The sequence below is a fragment of the Xiphophorus couchianus genome, chromosome 1, assembly GCF_001444195.1.
Source record: "Xiphophorus couchianus chromosome 1, X_couchianus-1.0, whole genome shotgun sequence".
In the NCBI taxonomy this organism is placed as follows: domain Eukaryota; kingdom Metazoa; phylum Chordata; class Actinopteri; order Cyprinodontiformes; family Poeciliidae; genus Xiphophorus; species Xiphophorus couchianus.
Window position 1 is genome coordinate 16,797,445 of NC_040228.1, and position 19,007 is coordinate 16,816,451.

The following is a 19,007-nucleotide window of genomic DNA, read 5'->3' on the forward strand; positions in this document are numbered from 1 at the left end:
TTTGAGATGGGTAAATTATTTTTTCATTTATTTACTTTTTTGGCACATATTCTCTTTTGTAAACATGCTTTTTGGAACACAGGTTCCAAAAAGTGCATAAAAGGCCAAATTTTGTGATACAAAAACAAAATGATCATGACAAATCATCACAGGCTACATTCACACAGCAGGAATATGCAAATCTAATTTATTTGCTGCATATTCATCATATATACGACTTTTTCATCTGAATGGCCCAAATCAGATCTTTTCACGCCCCCTAAAAAATCATATTTGTGCCACTTCCACCTGGTACTAAATCAGATTTTATCCAATAGTTTTCAAAGCGCCTGCAGTCAAAACGGTCATCTCACATGTCAACAACTTTTATTTCATTGAAGTGAGACATGCATCATAACTGCACCAGACCGAAGAAGCCATACTCTGTAAATCTGGACACAAACAATGGCTGAAGTTGTGCTTTCTTTTATCCTGGCTTTCTTTGTCTTGTTATGATCTTGTGACAATGCTGTTGGTTCCCATTACTCTACAACTTCAAAATTGATCCATAGAAAGCGACATCCATTATTACTTCTGTTATACAGCTTGCTGCTGTGTGACATCTACATTTTCTCGTGGTTTGCTTTGGGGTGGTAAACTGTTCACACAGAAGTTTGATTTCAGTCACATTTAAAGAGTAATATGAACTGCCACACAAAAAATAACCATATTTTATCACAGTCTCATTTTTTACATCACAAAAATCTAATATTAACAGATGTATGTGCAGCTTTGAGAGCCACTGTACATTATCCATTTATATGTGCTAAAAGACACCTTTATGTACTGGTATGTTGCATGTTTCTACTGGTACTGTCCAGACTCAATCCCGTCCTGCAGCCTCATTTCCATCTCCCTCATCATTTTTTCTCCGTAATTATTTATATGCCTTACTCTCCTTTTAGCATTTATTAAAGAGTAAATTGTATTTCTACTTTCTAAAAGAAAAAAAAAAACTTTACAAAAAAAAAAGATACATTTTTGTTTGTGAAATGTTGGTGACTTGAGTGTGTTGCTATATCTGGCAGCAATTCTCTATATTTTTTTTTTATTTAATTGTGAATATGCTGGTCAGTGTTTTTCTGCAGGTAAAACAATGTCAACACTGGGAAAAAATGACAAACTTGCCTTTTTAGTCTTCTCAATGTGTTTATTAACCAGTCTTTCTAAATTAAAGGATATTGTGTTTTTAACAACCTAAAGGCAGGTAAGCCTTTATTGAAAGAGCAAAAATATCTCAACCGCTGCTGCTAATTTTCATTTTTCCTTGGCCTTTTCTCCCACAATGCCACCACATGATTTAACGTAGTACATGCACACGGTATTAAGAGGTTCATGTGCCTGAGGTCATGCTCGTTATTGTATTTATCTGAGATTGAGTTAGGTCTTACTGCACTTACACTAATGAGAATGGTTGCTATCTTAAAAAAAATATGATCTTTGACTTCACACCGGAATCATTATGTATGTGCGAGACAGCTGCAGGAAATAGAAGAAAATTATAATTAATTTATTGAATTAATGTTTTTAGAGTGCCTTGCAGAAACATTCTCACCTGTTGACTCTATCCACATTTTGCTACATTACAATCACAAACCTAAATGCATCTTATTGGAATTATAAAAGACACATAAAAGCAAACTGGTGCAGATTTGGGAAGCAGGAACAAAATGATACGATTAATCAGCATTATTGCAATGTTGTATTTTTTGTTTGCTGGTCTTGTTTGCTAGTTTTCTTGGGAGCATCAAAGTGATGAATATATTTATATTCAGTCTCCTTTATTCTGATACCTGATCCAGTTATGCTTGCAAGTCATATTGTCTCTTAATGTGTAAGCCTGGCAGAGACATGCACTAAAAGACAGCTGGTATTACAGGGAAGAGTGCTTCTACCAAGTATTGACTCACAGGACACAAAATGAAAACATCTGAAAACATCATAAAATGTGAAAATGTCTAAGCGATGACAATTTTAAAGGTTTGTGGCCACCAGATTTGCAGAAATACGTCTGAAGTCTTGAAATTTTAATTTTTAGTGGAAGCTGATGCTGCAAAGCATTCACTCATATGGGTTGAGTATGAATGCACATTATTTATTTTGTTTATAAAATATTGCAACCATTTGTTTGACCCTTATTTTGTGTTGCCTTGTTGAATAAAATCCAAATAAAGCACATAAAAGGTTTGTGATTGTAACATGACAAAATCTGCAAAAGCTCCAGGGATTTGATGATTTTATGGTTTTCCACATCTCCTTATTGTCTTTTTGAGCCCCTGTGTAGTAAAGTTTACAGGACACACACTCAGCCCGTCTGGAGGATTTGGTTCAATTAGGGATCTTTCGCACCTTCATTGGGTTGAGTTAACTTTTGAACGACACTTCTAAAAGCTGAATGGTGCAGTATGAGATTCTTACTGTATATTCATCTTTGTGAAGATATAGTGATTTAAACTTACCGAAAGCAGAACCACCATAATCATCTGTTTTAACATTTTAAAACATGTTGACTATTGCTGTCTTTTTGTTATCTATAAAAAGTATTTATTATTGTTATTTTTGTTAAATACCAGCTAAATTTAGCATTAGTTTACAAGTTATCAAGTTCACAATGTAAATCACCTTTTATAGTAAGCAAAGGGAAAGTACAGGAGCCTCATTTCAGCCAGCTGACCAGCAATTTGCTACTGGAGGGGAATGGAGTGTGTGTGTGTGGGCGTGTGCGGGTGTGTGCATGCGTGTGTGTGTGTGTGTGTGTGCATGGCAGGGGCCATGGGGAGTGCTATAATACTCATGGTGTACTACAGCATTGTGTAAACTCAAGTCTTTCTATTAAATGAGTCACACAGAAATCACACATTTACAGGGATTTTGAAGCCACGTAGTGTCTAAAAAGCTCTCAAGCACCTGATCTATACTTTTGTTAACAACAAAGTTAAACTTAGAAAAAGGTCTTACAGTGAAGCTCTGTCTAAGTTGTTTAAGTTTTTCTTTCTTTGGCTGATGGCGCGGTTATTCCTCAACATAATGGATCCTTATTCCCCAAATGAATCTTTTATTGACCCTTGTTATCATGAATAGAAATCAAAGTTAATTTAGGGAATCCCTGTCATTCAGGTGCATTACGTTTGAGCTGTGAGTAATGTGTGCCATCTCAGTCTCATGTTTCTTACATTTAACATGCAAGAAAAAGGAAAACAAGGTCTGGTTTTGAAGAGAGAGTGAAGGAATGGTGCAAAAGTGAGGAGATGAACAAGTTTGCTTTGTTTCTTAAGAAAGGGGTTTGGGTTGCAATGATTCAGAAGCAAGGAATTAGAGAGCTGTTTCACTTTGTCTTACTTGGTTTATGTAAGTGTGTGTGTGCATACAAAGTGAGGTGTGGATTGAGCCTCTCCATTGAAGTCTGGGATTTCTGGAGAGGCACTCTGTGCGGTGTGTCTGAAGGCCATGTTCGTCCACAAAAGGAATTAATTAATGGAGTCGTGATCAATGGAGATGGTCACAAATGCATTTGCTTGTGCACACACACACATATGCAAATGAACATTCGGAAATAAGGTTTAATTCATTCCACTGAGAATAAAAAGATTTGTCATGTGTCCGAAAAATGTGCACATGCGTTTTTGTGTTTGTGTGGAGCGCAAACAGTAATACAGAAATAAAGTTGGCTCGTGAGCTGGTACAGAACTGGCTCTGGATGTGTTGACAGAGAATTAAACAGGAAAATGTGTGTGTGTCTGATGTGCGTGTGTGTGTTTTTATAACAGAAACCAAAAGCTTTCATCACAAGTGGATTAAGTGGAAACAAAAGTGTTCCTAAACACATAGAGAAATTGAGTTGGCTGGTAAAAGTAGCATCCACTCCTGGTCCCTGAAGGAACTTGAATTTCAAGTCATTGATACATTATGGAGCAGTAAGTGGTTTTACTCTGCCTCCATGCAATAGATATAAAAGGTCTTTATGCCTCAGTAAAGTGGGAGGTCTCAGTAAAGTACAAAAATGATCTCAAGATTAAATTATTTCAGAACTTTTTGCACCTTTGATTTATATTTACATATATATGGTATGTAGATTCTTTATGTAGATGGTTTCATATGTACTTCCTCCTCGACTGGGGATGTGACTGTGAACATAAACATCAGGTTAGATTTTCCAAAAAGCATATAGCAAACTGTGCCTTGATGAAACAAAGATTAAACCTTTCTCCATAATTCTAATAATTGTGTTTTGAGCACAACACTGCAGATTACCAGAGGAGCACCAAACTCACAGTGAGACAAAGGAGGTTTCAGTGTCTTGTTTTGAAGCCTCTTTTTTTTCTTTTTTTTTTTTGATAGATGTAGGACCTTTATCAAGATGGAAGGAGTTATGAAATGCTCATAATACCAGAGAAGAACCTGGTCTGCACAACAACAACCCAAAGCATGCATCCAAATCGACATAAGAACATCTTCCACAGAATGATATTAAAATTCACAAAATCTCTAGCCAGAGCCCAGGCATGAATCAGACCGAAAATCTGTGGGGTGATCTAAAAAGGACTGTCCTACCGGAAGATGCTGCCACAATTGGACAGATTTAGAGCATTTTGTGCAAACAAGACTGGACAAATATGGGCAAGTCGAGATGTACTCTACTCAAAGAGACTGAGTGCTATTGTAAAATCAAAGGGTGCCCAAACTAGCTGTTACTGAAAGTATATGCATGTTTATGCAACTGCAAAGGAGTTATCACACACACCCCCACCCCCACTCGCTCTAGAAATTTATGTTTATCAATTAAGTTGTGCAAATTTGTGCAAGGAGGGGAAAGATTCATCATGGCATCATTTTTTTTACACCCAGAAATCAGGCTTTTTTACAGTGATATGTAGATTCTGCTGTATTCAAGCGCTCCACCATCTATACTCTAATTCAGCCACTTCTATTGCATGATAGCAGACTTATGCATCATTAACAAAAAGTCAGAAAGTTCTTTGTTCTTTTCAGCTAATCTGGCACATCTGCAGAAAACCCCTCTGTAAGCCAAGCATGTGACCTAGCAGAAAACGACCATTTAATGCAGTGATTTCATGTTTAAATTGAGATCTACTGTATGTGTAGGCATTTTTGTATCTGCTTGGCATGGCAATTGTTTTCTGCACCACAGACCTTCCACATAAAGTCTGCCTCCCTTACCTGGTATGCATGAGTGAAGCCACAGATACAGTTTGTATTTGTGGTCGTTGATCTTTGACTTGCGAGTGTGTTGCTAAATAAAATCATTATGAAGGGCCCTGAAAGCAGCATTGTTCTGGTCACACTGAAAGATGCTGCTGAGACAAAAAAAAAAAAAAAAGTGCGGATAGAAAGAGGCTGCTTTAAGGCATGTCTGCAGAGTTGCATAGCAACAACTAACAAAAGATTTTAGCATGTGTCAAACACTTTTATTATTACATCATAACTCCTCCTCAAAGCTGCCATAAAACAGAAGGCCAGCACTCTACTTGGTCATAGGACGGCAACACTCTATTGTACTGAATGTGAACTAAATTTGAAGTGTTGATGATTAGTTATTATGTATGGCTTTACAAAAGCAACAAGTAATTCCTGAAACAGTTTGTTGAAGGGTGATCATAAATTCATTCAAGTTGCAGTATGTTAAATAAAATAACTATGAGAAAAAAGGTAAAATGAGTAACACAATTGGATATTTTAGTAATTGAGTAAGTTTTATAATATTTTCTTGATTATTTGAGTAATCAGATTTACATGTGCTATGCCAATCATTTCCATCCTGTATTAACCAGATGTTATAATACATACATACATATAATTATACATGTATATGTTTGTTGCTGTTCTCTCTTTTTTTTTTCCTCTTTCTGTATGAGTAGAGGCAGACCTCTATGGCATTGACTTTTCTCTGTATGCTTCTTTCTGTCCTCTGCTATCTTATTTACATTTAAAACTTTTCCCCACCTTTCTCCCTTTTTATACATTTTTTTGGCTGTCTTCACACATACAGTATATGCTGTGCATTTATGCATGCGTGTGTGCCTGTATGTGCGCAAAAGATGAGGAGTGCATGATACATCAAGATTCAGTAGACGTTCTCTGCTTTTTGCCCAAAAACATCTGACTAAATATGTCCATGGATATTGCTGTCTGGTGCCAAATAAGGATGGCCTGTCATTTCAAGAATCAGATGCTTTGATTCTTGATATGTGATGTCACTCCTGAACAAAGCTAATTCAGTTTGTTGTAGAGTATGTCTGCTTCTCTTTTACCAGATAGAGTTAGACATTTCTGTGATCGCAGATCTCAGATTGTCTTTTCGTTGTCCCTCAGGAGTCTATCATTCTTAATGTGATGATCACAGTACCTGCCCCCTGTCAAACAACTCAATTGCTAAACAGTACATAGGTGTTTCTCACTAAAACCAGGAAGATAGAGCACATAATATCAGTTTTAAAGTCCCTACATTGGCTCCCTGTAGCTCAAAGAATAGACTTTAAAATACTGTTAGTTTATACAGTAAATCACTGAACAGCTTAGCACCACAATACATTAAAATCTGCTGTTGTTGTATCAACTTTCCAGACCTCTCAGGTCTTCTGGTTCTGGTCTGTTGTGCATCCCCAGAACCAGAACCAAACGAGGAGACGCAGCATTCAACTTCTATGCACCACAAATCTGGAACAAACTTCCAGAAAACTGTAAGACAGCTGAAACACTGACTGCATTTTATGAGACAAGCTGATTTAATTTATACCTAATTATATGCGATCAAAGTTCACTGAATTTTGTTTAACATAAATCCAATTAATTCCACTATAATCCACACATTGAATTGCAAATACTGCAATGTATTGTTCTCTTATTTAGAAAACAATAGTCAAATTCTGTAGATTACTTGATACCAGTAGGTGAAAATCTACTTAAAGAAGCACTGTTGAGTCCATCAATATTCACCAACAGTGAAAGTAAGTTTCCTCTTTTTTAAACAGAGGAAACCTACAGCAGAACCAGCCTCATTTAGACGGGAAGTAGAAACTACACAAGTCAACCAAGAAAATCACAGGTTTGTTTTATGGAAAGGAAAAGCAACAATAATAGCTCATGGTTATTAGCAACAAGCCTCTTTCACAGGCGCCCAAGAAAGAAACAGTAAAACACTAAATCACAAATAAATTAATAAATTGTATTATAAGTATTATAAGGTTGCACAGAACATAATTCCTTTTGGTACATTAAAAATATATTTTATTGCAAGTCATGAAGTCAAACAAATCTACTAAGGGAGAGATTGCTATTGTATTTCCATTGTAACATGTATCTATTACACATTTTACACGCTATTACCCTCCAAACTCCCACTTCCACTGGATCATATTGACAATATGAATATGACAATATCCAAGTACATTAGAAAAAAGTCAGGGTTGCTTCATCGACCAGGGATAATTCTGGTAGATGATTATATGTTATTATTGACTGGTATACATAAATGACTGTGATATGCCTAATGTATGTATGATCACAAGAATTCTTGCTTTTACCTTGTTTCTACTGTAGTAATGTGCCCTTCCAGTTGCTTTTGCTTCTACTGAATTCTGCACAGTTTCTTATGTATGAACGCTGACAACGAAATACAACAAAGCATCAGAAACACAACAAAACATCATGCAATCAGATGTATGAAGAGAGGAAAGGGCCTCTGCTTGTCTCCATAAAAATATTTTACAGTTCTTCTCTAATGAGATAGAAATGCAGTAAACCTGTGTCAATGACTTCATGTTTTATTCAATATTTCTTTGTAATGTATTCATGATTGCTGCACTTTTTCTCCTTACTATCTTCTTACCTCCCAATGGTTCACTTTCCGTCTGTTGCTAGGTGCAGTTGGACCAAGCCGTTGTAAGGGCTCCCAAGGGCCATATGAACTGGGCAAAGAAAAATATTTAACTTACTTTTTCTCTGCTTGCATTCACACCGCAAAGACAAATGCTGAGGTGAAGGGTTGTTGTTGTTGTTGTTGCTGTTAGATTTTGTTGAAAAATCAGCTCAACAGAGAGTTGAAAAAAGTATGCATACCCCTTAAAGGTTTTCACACTACAACCATAAATCTCAGTGTAATTAAAATGCAGGAAATTATCTAAATTCTGTGGTGGGATAAACTTGATTACAGTCCAGCAAGACACAATTGACTGCCTCTAAGTTATATTTATTATCAAGTATTTGTGCACCCCTCACTTTGTAATGCCACTTTAGGCAACTACCCACACGGCACATAAAAAAAATGCTACAGGCAGCAGAGCTCCACAACTCAGGTGAGAGAATCTGATCTGTCAACAGGACAACAATCAGTGGCGCAGGCCATAAATCTAGAAGTTTTGCAAGAGAGGCAGAAATAAAGCTATTAAAAAGCTGTTCAAATATATTTTTAAGTTCAATTTTATAAATGCCACCAAAAAATGTAGATTTTGTTATCTTTATTCAGAAAAGTTATTCAAAAATAATAAGAGTATGATTTCCTCTTTGAATATGACTCTTGTAGGTTATCAACCCCTTATAATAACTAACCAGCATTTCCAATGTTTCCCCTTAAGGTTGGAAGTTTTATTTGTTAGACTGGCCATTGCATTTCTGCACTATTGACTGCCTCTTCACACCTCACATACAGCAAAGTCAGGGCTTTCTCTTGTTCACTTGGATTCCTACTTTAGCAACGCTTGTAAGTTCACTATTTATTAAAGAAAATTGAGAAACAAGTTTGTGGATGTGCAAAACCAGTGAAAATGTATCTCACAGGATGGGTAGCTGACAGCAGCATAAGCTGATTTTATGAAGTATTGATTCAGGAAGGTATTTTTTAACCAATATCATCCATGTTAATTTTAATTTGAAAAAGATTTTAAAACCATGTAAAATCTTAATATCACCTTATAAAAAAAAATACACTGCTTTGTATCCACATACATTTCTGGTTGTAATGTGACAAAAAAAATGAAGGTCATCAGTTTAATTCTTCATTTTTCTGTGTCCCTGTCAGTAGCAGGGACACGTGATCAGACTGGCCAAGGTGTGCTAAGGGTTTAGCCCTGTATGCTTGTCTGATGTTTGTGTACAGCTTGTCCAGAGTTTTATCACCCCTGGTTGTGCACTTTACGTGTTGATGGAATTTGGGGAGGACTGATTTCAGATCAGCATGATTAAAGTCCCCAGAGACGATGTGAACAGCCTCGTTGTACTTGTTCTGGTTGTTGCTGATAGTATCATGCAGGAGTCCCACGACCGAGCTAGCGTTAGCATCCGGTGCTCTGTAAACCGCAGTGAGTAGAATGGCGTTAAACTCACGTTTAACTTTTGTGATGAATTGTGATGAACTCCACGCCTGGAGAACAGTGGCTAACAACTACTGTGGAGTTCGTACACCAGCTGTTATTTACATAACCGCACAGTCCACCTCCTCTTTTCTTACCGGAGCTCGCTGATCGGTCCTGTCGGTGTGCTGTGTAGCCTGCTAACTCGATCTCCGGGTCCGGTATGGTTGGATTTAACCACGTCTCCGTGATCAACAGGATGCAGCATTCCCGGATGAGGTTGTCAGTTGCAATCCACAGCTTCCATTCGTCCAGTTTGTTAGCGAGAGACCTCACGTTGGAGAGAAAGATGCTTGGTAGCGGTGGTTTGTGTGGCTGTTTCCCGAGCCTCGCTAACTAACACGCCGCTGCGACACCCCGTCTTTTGTTTACGATCTCTGCGCCGTCGCCCTGTAGTAGATACTGGGATTGTAATCCAGGGAGAGCCCGGTGTCCGCGCAATATCGACCGGAATGTTGTTGTGGACACGGAAAAGCTCATGTGACAGACTTCCCCCGATTGATTGACCAATGGCCAGTAAATTTTGTCGGTTGTAGGTGTTTTTAACCGCGCAAAGTGGAAAAAACAAACTTGGAGTCGGTGAGCACAAAGCCGCTGCGTCTACGCGCGCGGCCATCTTGAAAAAAAATCATCTTATCTTATCTTATCTTATCTTACAAATTGTTCCTCTTGTGCCAGAATAGCTTCAACCCTTAGGTAGGGCCTTAAAAAAGGCACAAAAAACTGTTACAAGAAGAGCTTTCCAAAATATGCATAAACTATATATGTGTTATTTAATGTCATTTAATTTCGCCTTGAGTTTCAATGTGTGTGATTTCTTTTTTATTATTATTATTTTAATTTTGACGTGTGTGTAGAATCTACCTCTTGTTTCCCATTGAGTAGGAAAAGTTAGTTATTCTTCCAAAAACAAAAAGGTAGAATATCACTTTCCATCCCTGAGTCAGTGTGAGCATCCAGTAAGTGTGTCTTTGCCTGGAAGTCCTGCCTCAGGCATTTATAGTGTCTGAAAGAGCAGCCCCAGCAGACAGAAACTGCATCGTCCAAGTAAGCTACAGGCAAACACGTCATCACTGTCTCTCTCTCTCTGTCTTACACACACGCACATGCAGTGTGTCTTTCCACGCACACGCACATACACAGAGTTTTAAGTGAAAATGTACTCTGTGGCCCTTTTCCCTACGGATGCACTTACTGTGTTAGACCTGCACATGTTCACCCTCTAATGAGGGGACTGGGGGACAGAGCAAGAAAGTTGGGAGTAAAAGGTGAGCAGGGAGAGATTCTTATATTTCCACAGTGTTTAGAGACAGGTGAATCCCATTGTTCAGAGTCAGCCACTCTGCTTTTATAGGAGAACTGTAACTACCACATGAATTTGGAGGATTTCACTTGTCGAAATGGGTTTCAGTTTCTCTTCCTCTCTCATGGGCAGATGTGATGAATTTTTATTAGACGGTTTCCTTTTCAAGCCTGTTTCTGACCATGTGTATGCCCTGCAGTCACACACACAAACACATGCCCACGAACACACACTATACACACACACACGCATGCATGCAGGCCTTAGATGAGAGCCACTCTGAGAGCAATGAGGGAATTAGTGTTGATACTGAGCTTGAAGAAGACCCCGTGCTGTTAACACTACTGAAGAAGGATTCTTTAATAGAAGCAACACACACAAGCTTTTAATATCGATTTTTTTTCCAGCTTTCATCACATACTCATTGCATATGTATGTTTCCAATGATCATCTGTTCACTCATATCTTTTGGTGCTCTCGATTTTAATCAAGTGCAATAATGCTGTTAATTGGTCCTTCATCTGTTGTGCTTTCATCTCCTTAATTTCTTTCCCTCTTGTGTTGCCTGCCATGTCCTCACACCTCTTTTATTTGTCCCACTTTCATGCTGCAGCATCCTGATAAGGCCTGGGACCAACCTCAAGCTGCCACTTGCTGCATGCACTCAGTGTGAGGCGCGACACTTTAACCTGCTGAGACAATGAGCTCAGTGAGAATAAGTGACTTTTTTTTTTTTTTTTTTTTTGTTTAATGCCATTACATTGTCACCGGAGATTTGATTTAGGGGCCAAATTGAAAATAATGACAACATGGAAGTGCTTTCAGCGTTGTCTAGGAAATTCATTGTGTTATTATTTTCTAATTATGCATGATGCATTTCTTATGTAATGCTGTGAATCTAATAAAACAAAATCTCCTCAGAGAGATTTCAAACCCGAGGCATCCTGGTCTCGGAAACAGAAACCCTTTCAGTCATGTGTGAAGAAAGTCATGGGGGGTCTTTAGTGATCGATAAGGAACAGGCAGCAACTGTCACACCTCGTTTTACACAGCTGAAGGGGCACACACTGATTCACACGCAACCAACACCAAGGTGAAGGCATCTTGAAAATCTTATTAAAAGTGTGAAACTGGATAGTAATGGTGTGCTTAATTACCGTTTTGAGGGCTTTTGGGACGCAGACAATTTCCTTCTATAACGTGGCAGATGTGTGAACATTTCGTTATTTAATTATTTTTCTCACATACAAACACACTAAAATTAGAAATGGGTTAGTACAGAGAAGGGTAAAATTAAAGAGGTGATCAGAGGTTTGCGTACAATCATCGTATCCATGAGTTGGATCAATTCTGGGCTTTCAGTGAGTTAGTTTATTATTTCTGTTTTGTGATGGATTGATTGTACAATATACTACTTTAATATATTTTTTTTAAAACTCAGATGCACGCCTTTCAATTGTTGTGGATGCTTTCTTCAAGCTACTTGTCCCTGAGCAAGCTTTCACTTTGGCAATACCTTTTTTACAGCCATCAAAAATGGGCAGTTTCTTTGTCAGAGATCTGACTTTCAGGTACAGTCCATGCACTTCAGTAGAGTTCAGGATGGGATTTTAGGGCTTTTTCAAAATCTGTTTGGTTATTTTGTGCTTTGTTTTGTTTTGTTTTTCATTAAACAAAACACCCAACAGTGCCCAGATTTTAGCAATCAAGCTGTTGATTTGTTGTAAAGTAAAAAAAGAAAAAAGTTGAAGGTAACACAGCTTCATTAGAGATTATTGCATCCACTTTGTGAAATGCATTAGAACGATCACCAGTCCAACAGTCCCACAGCATGATGCTACCACCACCATTTCAACTGAGCTTAAAAAAGTTCATTATTGAGCAGAAGCTATTTTTCTTGTAGTTTTTTTTTTAAACTCCTTTCACTGTGAATGATGATGCAGGTTTTAGCAGTTTACAGTTAACAGGCTTGTGCTACAGGGTTTTTGTTGTTTTGTGTTACCCTAAGCAATGTTGTTGTATTTAAAGGCCTTCTTGCAGTTCATGGAAAATGGATGTGCAGTTCCGTGGGATAATTCCAATGAAATAAAAATTGTTTTTAAAAAAATGATTCCAAAATACTTCCCCAAACCTTTTGAAAATTTTCAGTTTACATTTTTAAAACACATTTGTGTTGTGAATTCAGAAATGGCGTCTTGAATACTTTGGTTGTAACAAAAAGTTATTTGCGTTAGCGTGGCCTTTTTATGATCTCATGCCAGTCTCCTCATTCTTCTTTGGTGTCTGACGTCAACAAAGCCTTTTTGCCCACATAACTGTTGCTCAGTGGATATTTTCCCTTTTTTGGACAATTTTCTGTAAACCTAAGATGTTACTGCTTTTGAAAATCCCACAAGTTGAGTAGTGTGTGAAATTATCGTGCCAGGTTGTTTGTGCAACAACAAACATGTCATGTGCAAAGTCACTTAAATCCCTTTTCTTTTGCTGATGCTTGTCTTGAACACAAGCAAGTTGTCTTCACCACATCTCAAAGACCAACAGAATTGAGAGACAGCTATGTGATTAGCCAATTATTTCTTTGTCTTAACAAGCAATCCAACAGGTGAGCCAAGTAAATTGGTAAAGGAATATCATTTAATACTTTGTGCATTAACGTTAGAACATACTGCTGGGTTCTCAAATCCACAGAGCGCCCTGAAGCTCCTCTCCTTATCCTCAGTCAGGAGGTTCCATGATTAATTCGTAAAAGTCTGCTAAGGCAGGGTTTTACTTTGAGCAAAACATGAAGATGAAAGAGGTGCTGGGGCAGGGAAAGGTGAATGAGTAAGAAAAGACAGTAAGTGAGGCAGGTACGGACAGAGAGCTTTTGTATAAAAATGGTCCTGCCATCTGGCTGCAGAGTGACACACCTGATACAGACAGAGTGGCAGGTGAAACACTAATGAGGGGTAGATATAGTCAGTTTCTAAAGGACTGAGGAAGCGAGATTCAGTGAGTTGTATGTGTGTGTGTGTGTGTGTGTGTGTGTGGATGCACAACAGTTGTTAGCGCTGACACAAAGCCTGACGTGCCAGGCCTGTCATCTCCTGTACTCTCATGGGGGAGAAAGGGCAGAATAGCTTTTCACTCATATCCTAAAACAAACGTTGACGTACATGACAATTAATTGTATTGACACATGCTCAGGCATTGCCCCAAAAGAACCAGTGTGTCCTCGAAACTAATGCACTACGAGGTCTAGTAATCGTATTGTGGCGAGATCAGGGTTTTTAATTGTTGTGATGTAGGTAATGTTAATGTTCATCTACAAGACTTGATGTGGAGCGTCTGTCTGAGAGCACCAAGGACACGCTGCTGCAACTAAGCACTTGCCTGACAACATGAATAGACTCTGCAAAAGCAATTTCATGTGACAGTAAGTGAAATATTTACATAACACATATTTGCAATTACTTACAGCTTGCCAAAGTTGGAAGCACGTTACAAGCTAAAGTGAATATAAAATCATCATACAAAACAAGCTACTATTTAACATACTGTATATATATGTGCAAAACTCTGGAGCACAGGTAAGATAGAAAATCTTCTTCATCTTTCAAAAGTGTGTGTAGTGAGAGCTGTTTTAATAGGATAAGACATATAAAGAGCGCACACCAATAAATAGACAATTTTTGATTGACCTTGACGCCAAGACTCTCAGAAGAAGAAACATTTCACTTCTTAGCTGATGAAAAGATTCCTCATTCTATTTGATTCATTTTTGAGCCCTGCTGCAGTCTATACATAACACCTGCGAACAAGCACGCAGACACCCACAGATGTAGAAACATGCACAACCTTATTTCACTTAAGGTGCTGAAGATAAAGTGTGATTTTGCGAATGGCTCGAGGCAGCGTAGAGTCTTAGCTTATTTGTGGCTGCATGTGTTAATGAGGTTTGTGTTCGAACAGCATAATCAGGATGCAACCTATTCCCATGTCACTGTTTTTGCATATCAGTGCTTTGCGGGATTGTTATATTCCTGCTTATTGCAATGTAAGCAGATTGTTTTGTAAAATATATAACAGAAAGTAAAACAATAACAAGTACACTGCTTTGTTGAGGCAGGTTATACTTTTTTGATACAATGTTGGTAACATCCCTCCTTGTTTAGCCATGCTTTTCCATTCTGCAGTTGTCTATTAAGATCCATTTTGTCATAAAGGAAAGGGTAAAGGTTTTTTATTATATAGTAGAATTTCTTTTCAAACTGTATAACTTGGGTCAAACATTTTTGAGTCATTTTCCACAAGGTTTTCACAATAGTTTAGAGGACCAGTTATGTCACCAGACATAACTGGTAGGCTCCCTTGCTCATATGCACTTTTTCAGCTTTGCTCTCAAATCTTCAGTGGCTATGACAAATGTCCATTTGTCACATTAAAAGGGATGTTGCTTCAATATTTTGACTTAATGTTCTTCCTCAGCACAATATCTAGTCTGCACTTCCTTACTTCATAGTAGGAATAGTGTTCTCAGGCTTCCAAGCTTCACCAGTTTTTATAAGATTCATAACAACAACAGAAAAAAAAAAACATTTCAGCTTCAATAAACTACAAACATGTCTCCAAAAATAACATGCTTTTGAGCTTGTGTGAAAATTCATGTGGTTTTTTATTTTGGTTTTATAGAAACAACTTTTTCTTTGCCTCATGGTGTTTTAGACCATATCAGTACAGTTGTTGTTTCACTATGGGTTTTGGCACTTTCTTATCAGCTTTCGTTAGTATCTTCACAAAATCTCGTGCTTTGGTTCTGGGGTTGATTCGCACCAAAACATATAAAAATATAAAAGTACTTTTATTCTTGAACCGCATAAGAATTTGACACTCACCATGGTATTTATACAAGCATATAACTTTTGAACAGATAACTTTTCACCTTTAGACATCTGGAAATTGTTTCTTGGTATGTCGCCTTATTAAATAAATAGATAATAGGATGAGGACATAGAATAAAATATGTTGACATTGCTTGTCAGAAGACACCTGCTCCTTCTAGTATTTGCTTCTCATCTTCCACCAGTGCTGGTTAAAGACAACATGTTTAATTCCTGGGATCTGCTTTCCCAGAAGAAGTGAAGTAGGCTATCCTTGAAAATGTCTTGCCCTTTGTCCAACTTATTTTCTACCTTTAGCCACTCTCCATTTATGCTAACGTTTAACATTTCACCTGTTTTGTTTTTCAGTTGCCTTAGAATACCATTGAAAGGTTAATTTAGTTCAGTAATTCTTTCCAGCATGTGAAAGCCATATAGGATGTAATTAAATCCACACATAGCAATGTAATTCAAGGGTTTACTTGTGTTAAAAAGTAACAATTAGGACTTGCAACTAACAAAATCTAAAATTTTAGTTTATATCAAAAAATGAAATATAACATATGTGCAATAAAAATGGAATGATATGCAGAAATGTTATGGCTGAAATCGAAAGACTAGACCATTGTACATTAGACAGTAACTTGCACCGTCTGCTAGGAGGGTATGTTATAAAAGATCAATGCTTAACAAGCTGGCCTTTCTGAGACTTGATTCCAAGCACATTAATAGAAAGCTGAGTGGAAGGAAAAAGTGAAATAGTATATCTCTGTTCTTTATGAGTTACAAAATACTCATAAAGAGTGGAGTGCTGCTCAAGTAGGCTTCAAAAGCCACCGCACACCTACATAGAGATGTACAGAAATATCTAAGAAATGATCCCCAGCTCTTACATTCATTGTGTTAGCTACCTTCTGATCCACTTGGAATGTGGGAAGTGCTTTAGCTAAGCTATGAGGAAAAGGGACTGGACTTTAAATCGGTAGTCCGACATTCTTGATTTAAATACATTAATATTTTGCATTTCATTCAGAAAAAAATGTCCCAATTTCTAGATCACATCCATCCATGCTATGCTAAGAAATTTATGCAGAAGGAGTTCATGTGAGTTTAGTGAGTTCATGGACTCCCACAACGCATAAAGATATAGTTCAGTTCGGCCCATATTTCTGCATTAAAGCTTTTTTTTTTTGTCTGAAATCATCTTAGAAACTGTACGCTGTAGCCCATGATCACACAAAATAAGTTCTTCAAACATTTGGCCCTGCGGGAATTGAATCAAAATAACTTCAAAAGTTCAGGAGTTTTGCTTCTTGAACTGAACTGGTCTTTGTGAAGGATGACTGCAGTGTCTTCGTGTGCTTTCCAACTTCAGGGACAGCCTTTCATGTCATCATAAAGAAGCATGTTTTGTGTCATACATGAAATTATCACATAAAGCTTGTTAGCACATATTCACAAGAAACCAACATGTGCATATGCAAGCTCACCTTTGCAGAAATTCTCACAGCCATGTGCAAGCTGCGAGGTTGCTGTTATCTTCTTTAACTCCTCCAAACACCTTTCCACTCAGGCACAGTCCACATTTCTTCCAGTTTTTCTGTTTCTGTAATTCTCTTCTTACCTCGTAGTTCATTATTTTCATTCCCTCTCTCTTTGCTCCCCTTCTTATTTTTTTTCCAAATTACTATTGTGCTTAATGCAATAGAAAGATGGGCTTATTGGGGACATGTAAACACCTCAGATCACATTTACTAAATAAGCATTTTTATTTTGACCAAAAAATGCAGATAAAATAAAAGTCTTTATTGATTTTTCCACGTGTAGAAAACTTGTGTAGATATTACATCAGAACAATAAAAATCTATTTTTACAGAAACAGAAACACAAGATTGCTGAAAAGTATGTTTAATATCTGCTTAAAGGTTGTTATTTTCATTAAAAGGTACTTTTAATCTGACAAACTAGACTCATTCAGACTTCTATTCTAATTTATCTAATATGTCTGTACATGCAGTTGGAATTTATTAAATGTTTTCTGTTTCCAAGCAAAAGAAATCTAATATTTTCAAGCAAAAAAAGCCTTGATTAAGCCTGAAATTATTAGACTCTTTGAAACAGATTTTGCTGTTTCTTAAATCTTTATTCTATGTGTACGAACCAAAAAAAAAGTAGGGACACTTGTAATTCAAGACCCGTCCGAAAATGGAGATTTAAGACAATTTCAGACAACCATACTCTGTTGTTCATAACATCCGATATAAACATCTGTTTCAAACAACAGTTGTTTTAATTTTACCATAATACGTCCGTTTTTACCAAATACTTTGTTGGAAACAATTACCTCATGCAATCCCTCATTGTGAAGCAAATTTCTTTATTAGGCTCATGTGGGATTAGGAGCTCTTTATGATATTGTGGGAACTAATTATTGAAGGCTTTGTGAGTGAGAAGAAGACTTTTGATGGTTGGGCTTGATTTATGTAATACCATCTTCACTTTTACTGTCCTGGTCCTTGTTGTGGAAATGTTGTAGTGTTTAGGTAATCTTCAAAAAAAAAAAAGAAAAAAACACAAGGTCTATTCAGTCTGCCATTCAATTCGCCTGCTGTCATTTCCTTCCCTTAGAGACACACATAAGGATGCACAAGTCCACAATCTTGTGCACCTTTCTGCTCTGCCTTACCATGTGCACATGCGCCATATTCAAATAACCTTTGCTCTTGTTTAGTCACTCACTTTCACTTGTGCACACATATGCACAGACACAGCATATTCCAGCACACTGGATTAGGGGTACAGATTAGAGATTAGGGCCAGCAGTTGGATTACATAGAACTCTTCCAGCCCCTCCTCCACCAAAGGCCCAAAGCACCTCTGGCTTGATCATCTCCAGTGGTGACGTTTCATAGAACATCAGCCAGAATTTTGCATCAGTGATATATATATATATATATATATTTTTTTTTTTTTAAAATATTCAGTCTTAAAAAGTGCTACTTCCCCTGTTTATTTCTCCTTTATCTGCCTGTCAGATTCATTGTTTTTGTATCGCCCTTTTTCTCCCCCTCCCCCAAATTATGTCCAATTAAACATTCTCTCTAATGCAAGTATACTCTTGAAGTTTACATTTGATACTATCATGTTCATATCTTAAGTCGGCCAAATACAGAGCTGGGTACCACACAGGGAGAAGGTAAACTGTGCTATTTTAAAGACAGAACTGAAATGAAGCATTTAACAGAGATGGATGAAGTCAGGTATTTAGAGGAGGAGATGGACCATGGGGATGGATGACTGAACCTTCCAAGAAATATGTTTTCTACACTAGATGGAGTGTATAAAGTATGTGGGTGAGGACTGCCGGAGGACGGAGATGGTATATTGATTGCTGATTCACTGTCTTGATCCCTGTTGTTTTACCTGGGTGTTCAAGGCCTC

The 19,007-nt window shown here is 37.5% G+C and overlaps 1 protein-coding gene across 2 annotated transcripts in view; it reads left to right on the top strand.

Annotated features, from left to right (window-relative positions):
• camkvl (CaM kinase-like vesicle-associated, like) overlaps positions 1 to 19,007 on the top strand; it is a 50,132-nt gene that overhangs the window by 17,230 nt on the left and 13,895 nt on the right. The window lies entirely within an intron of this gene.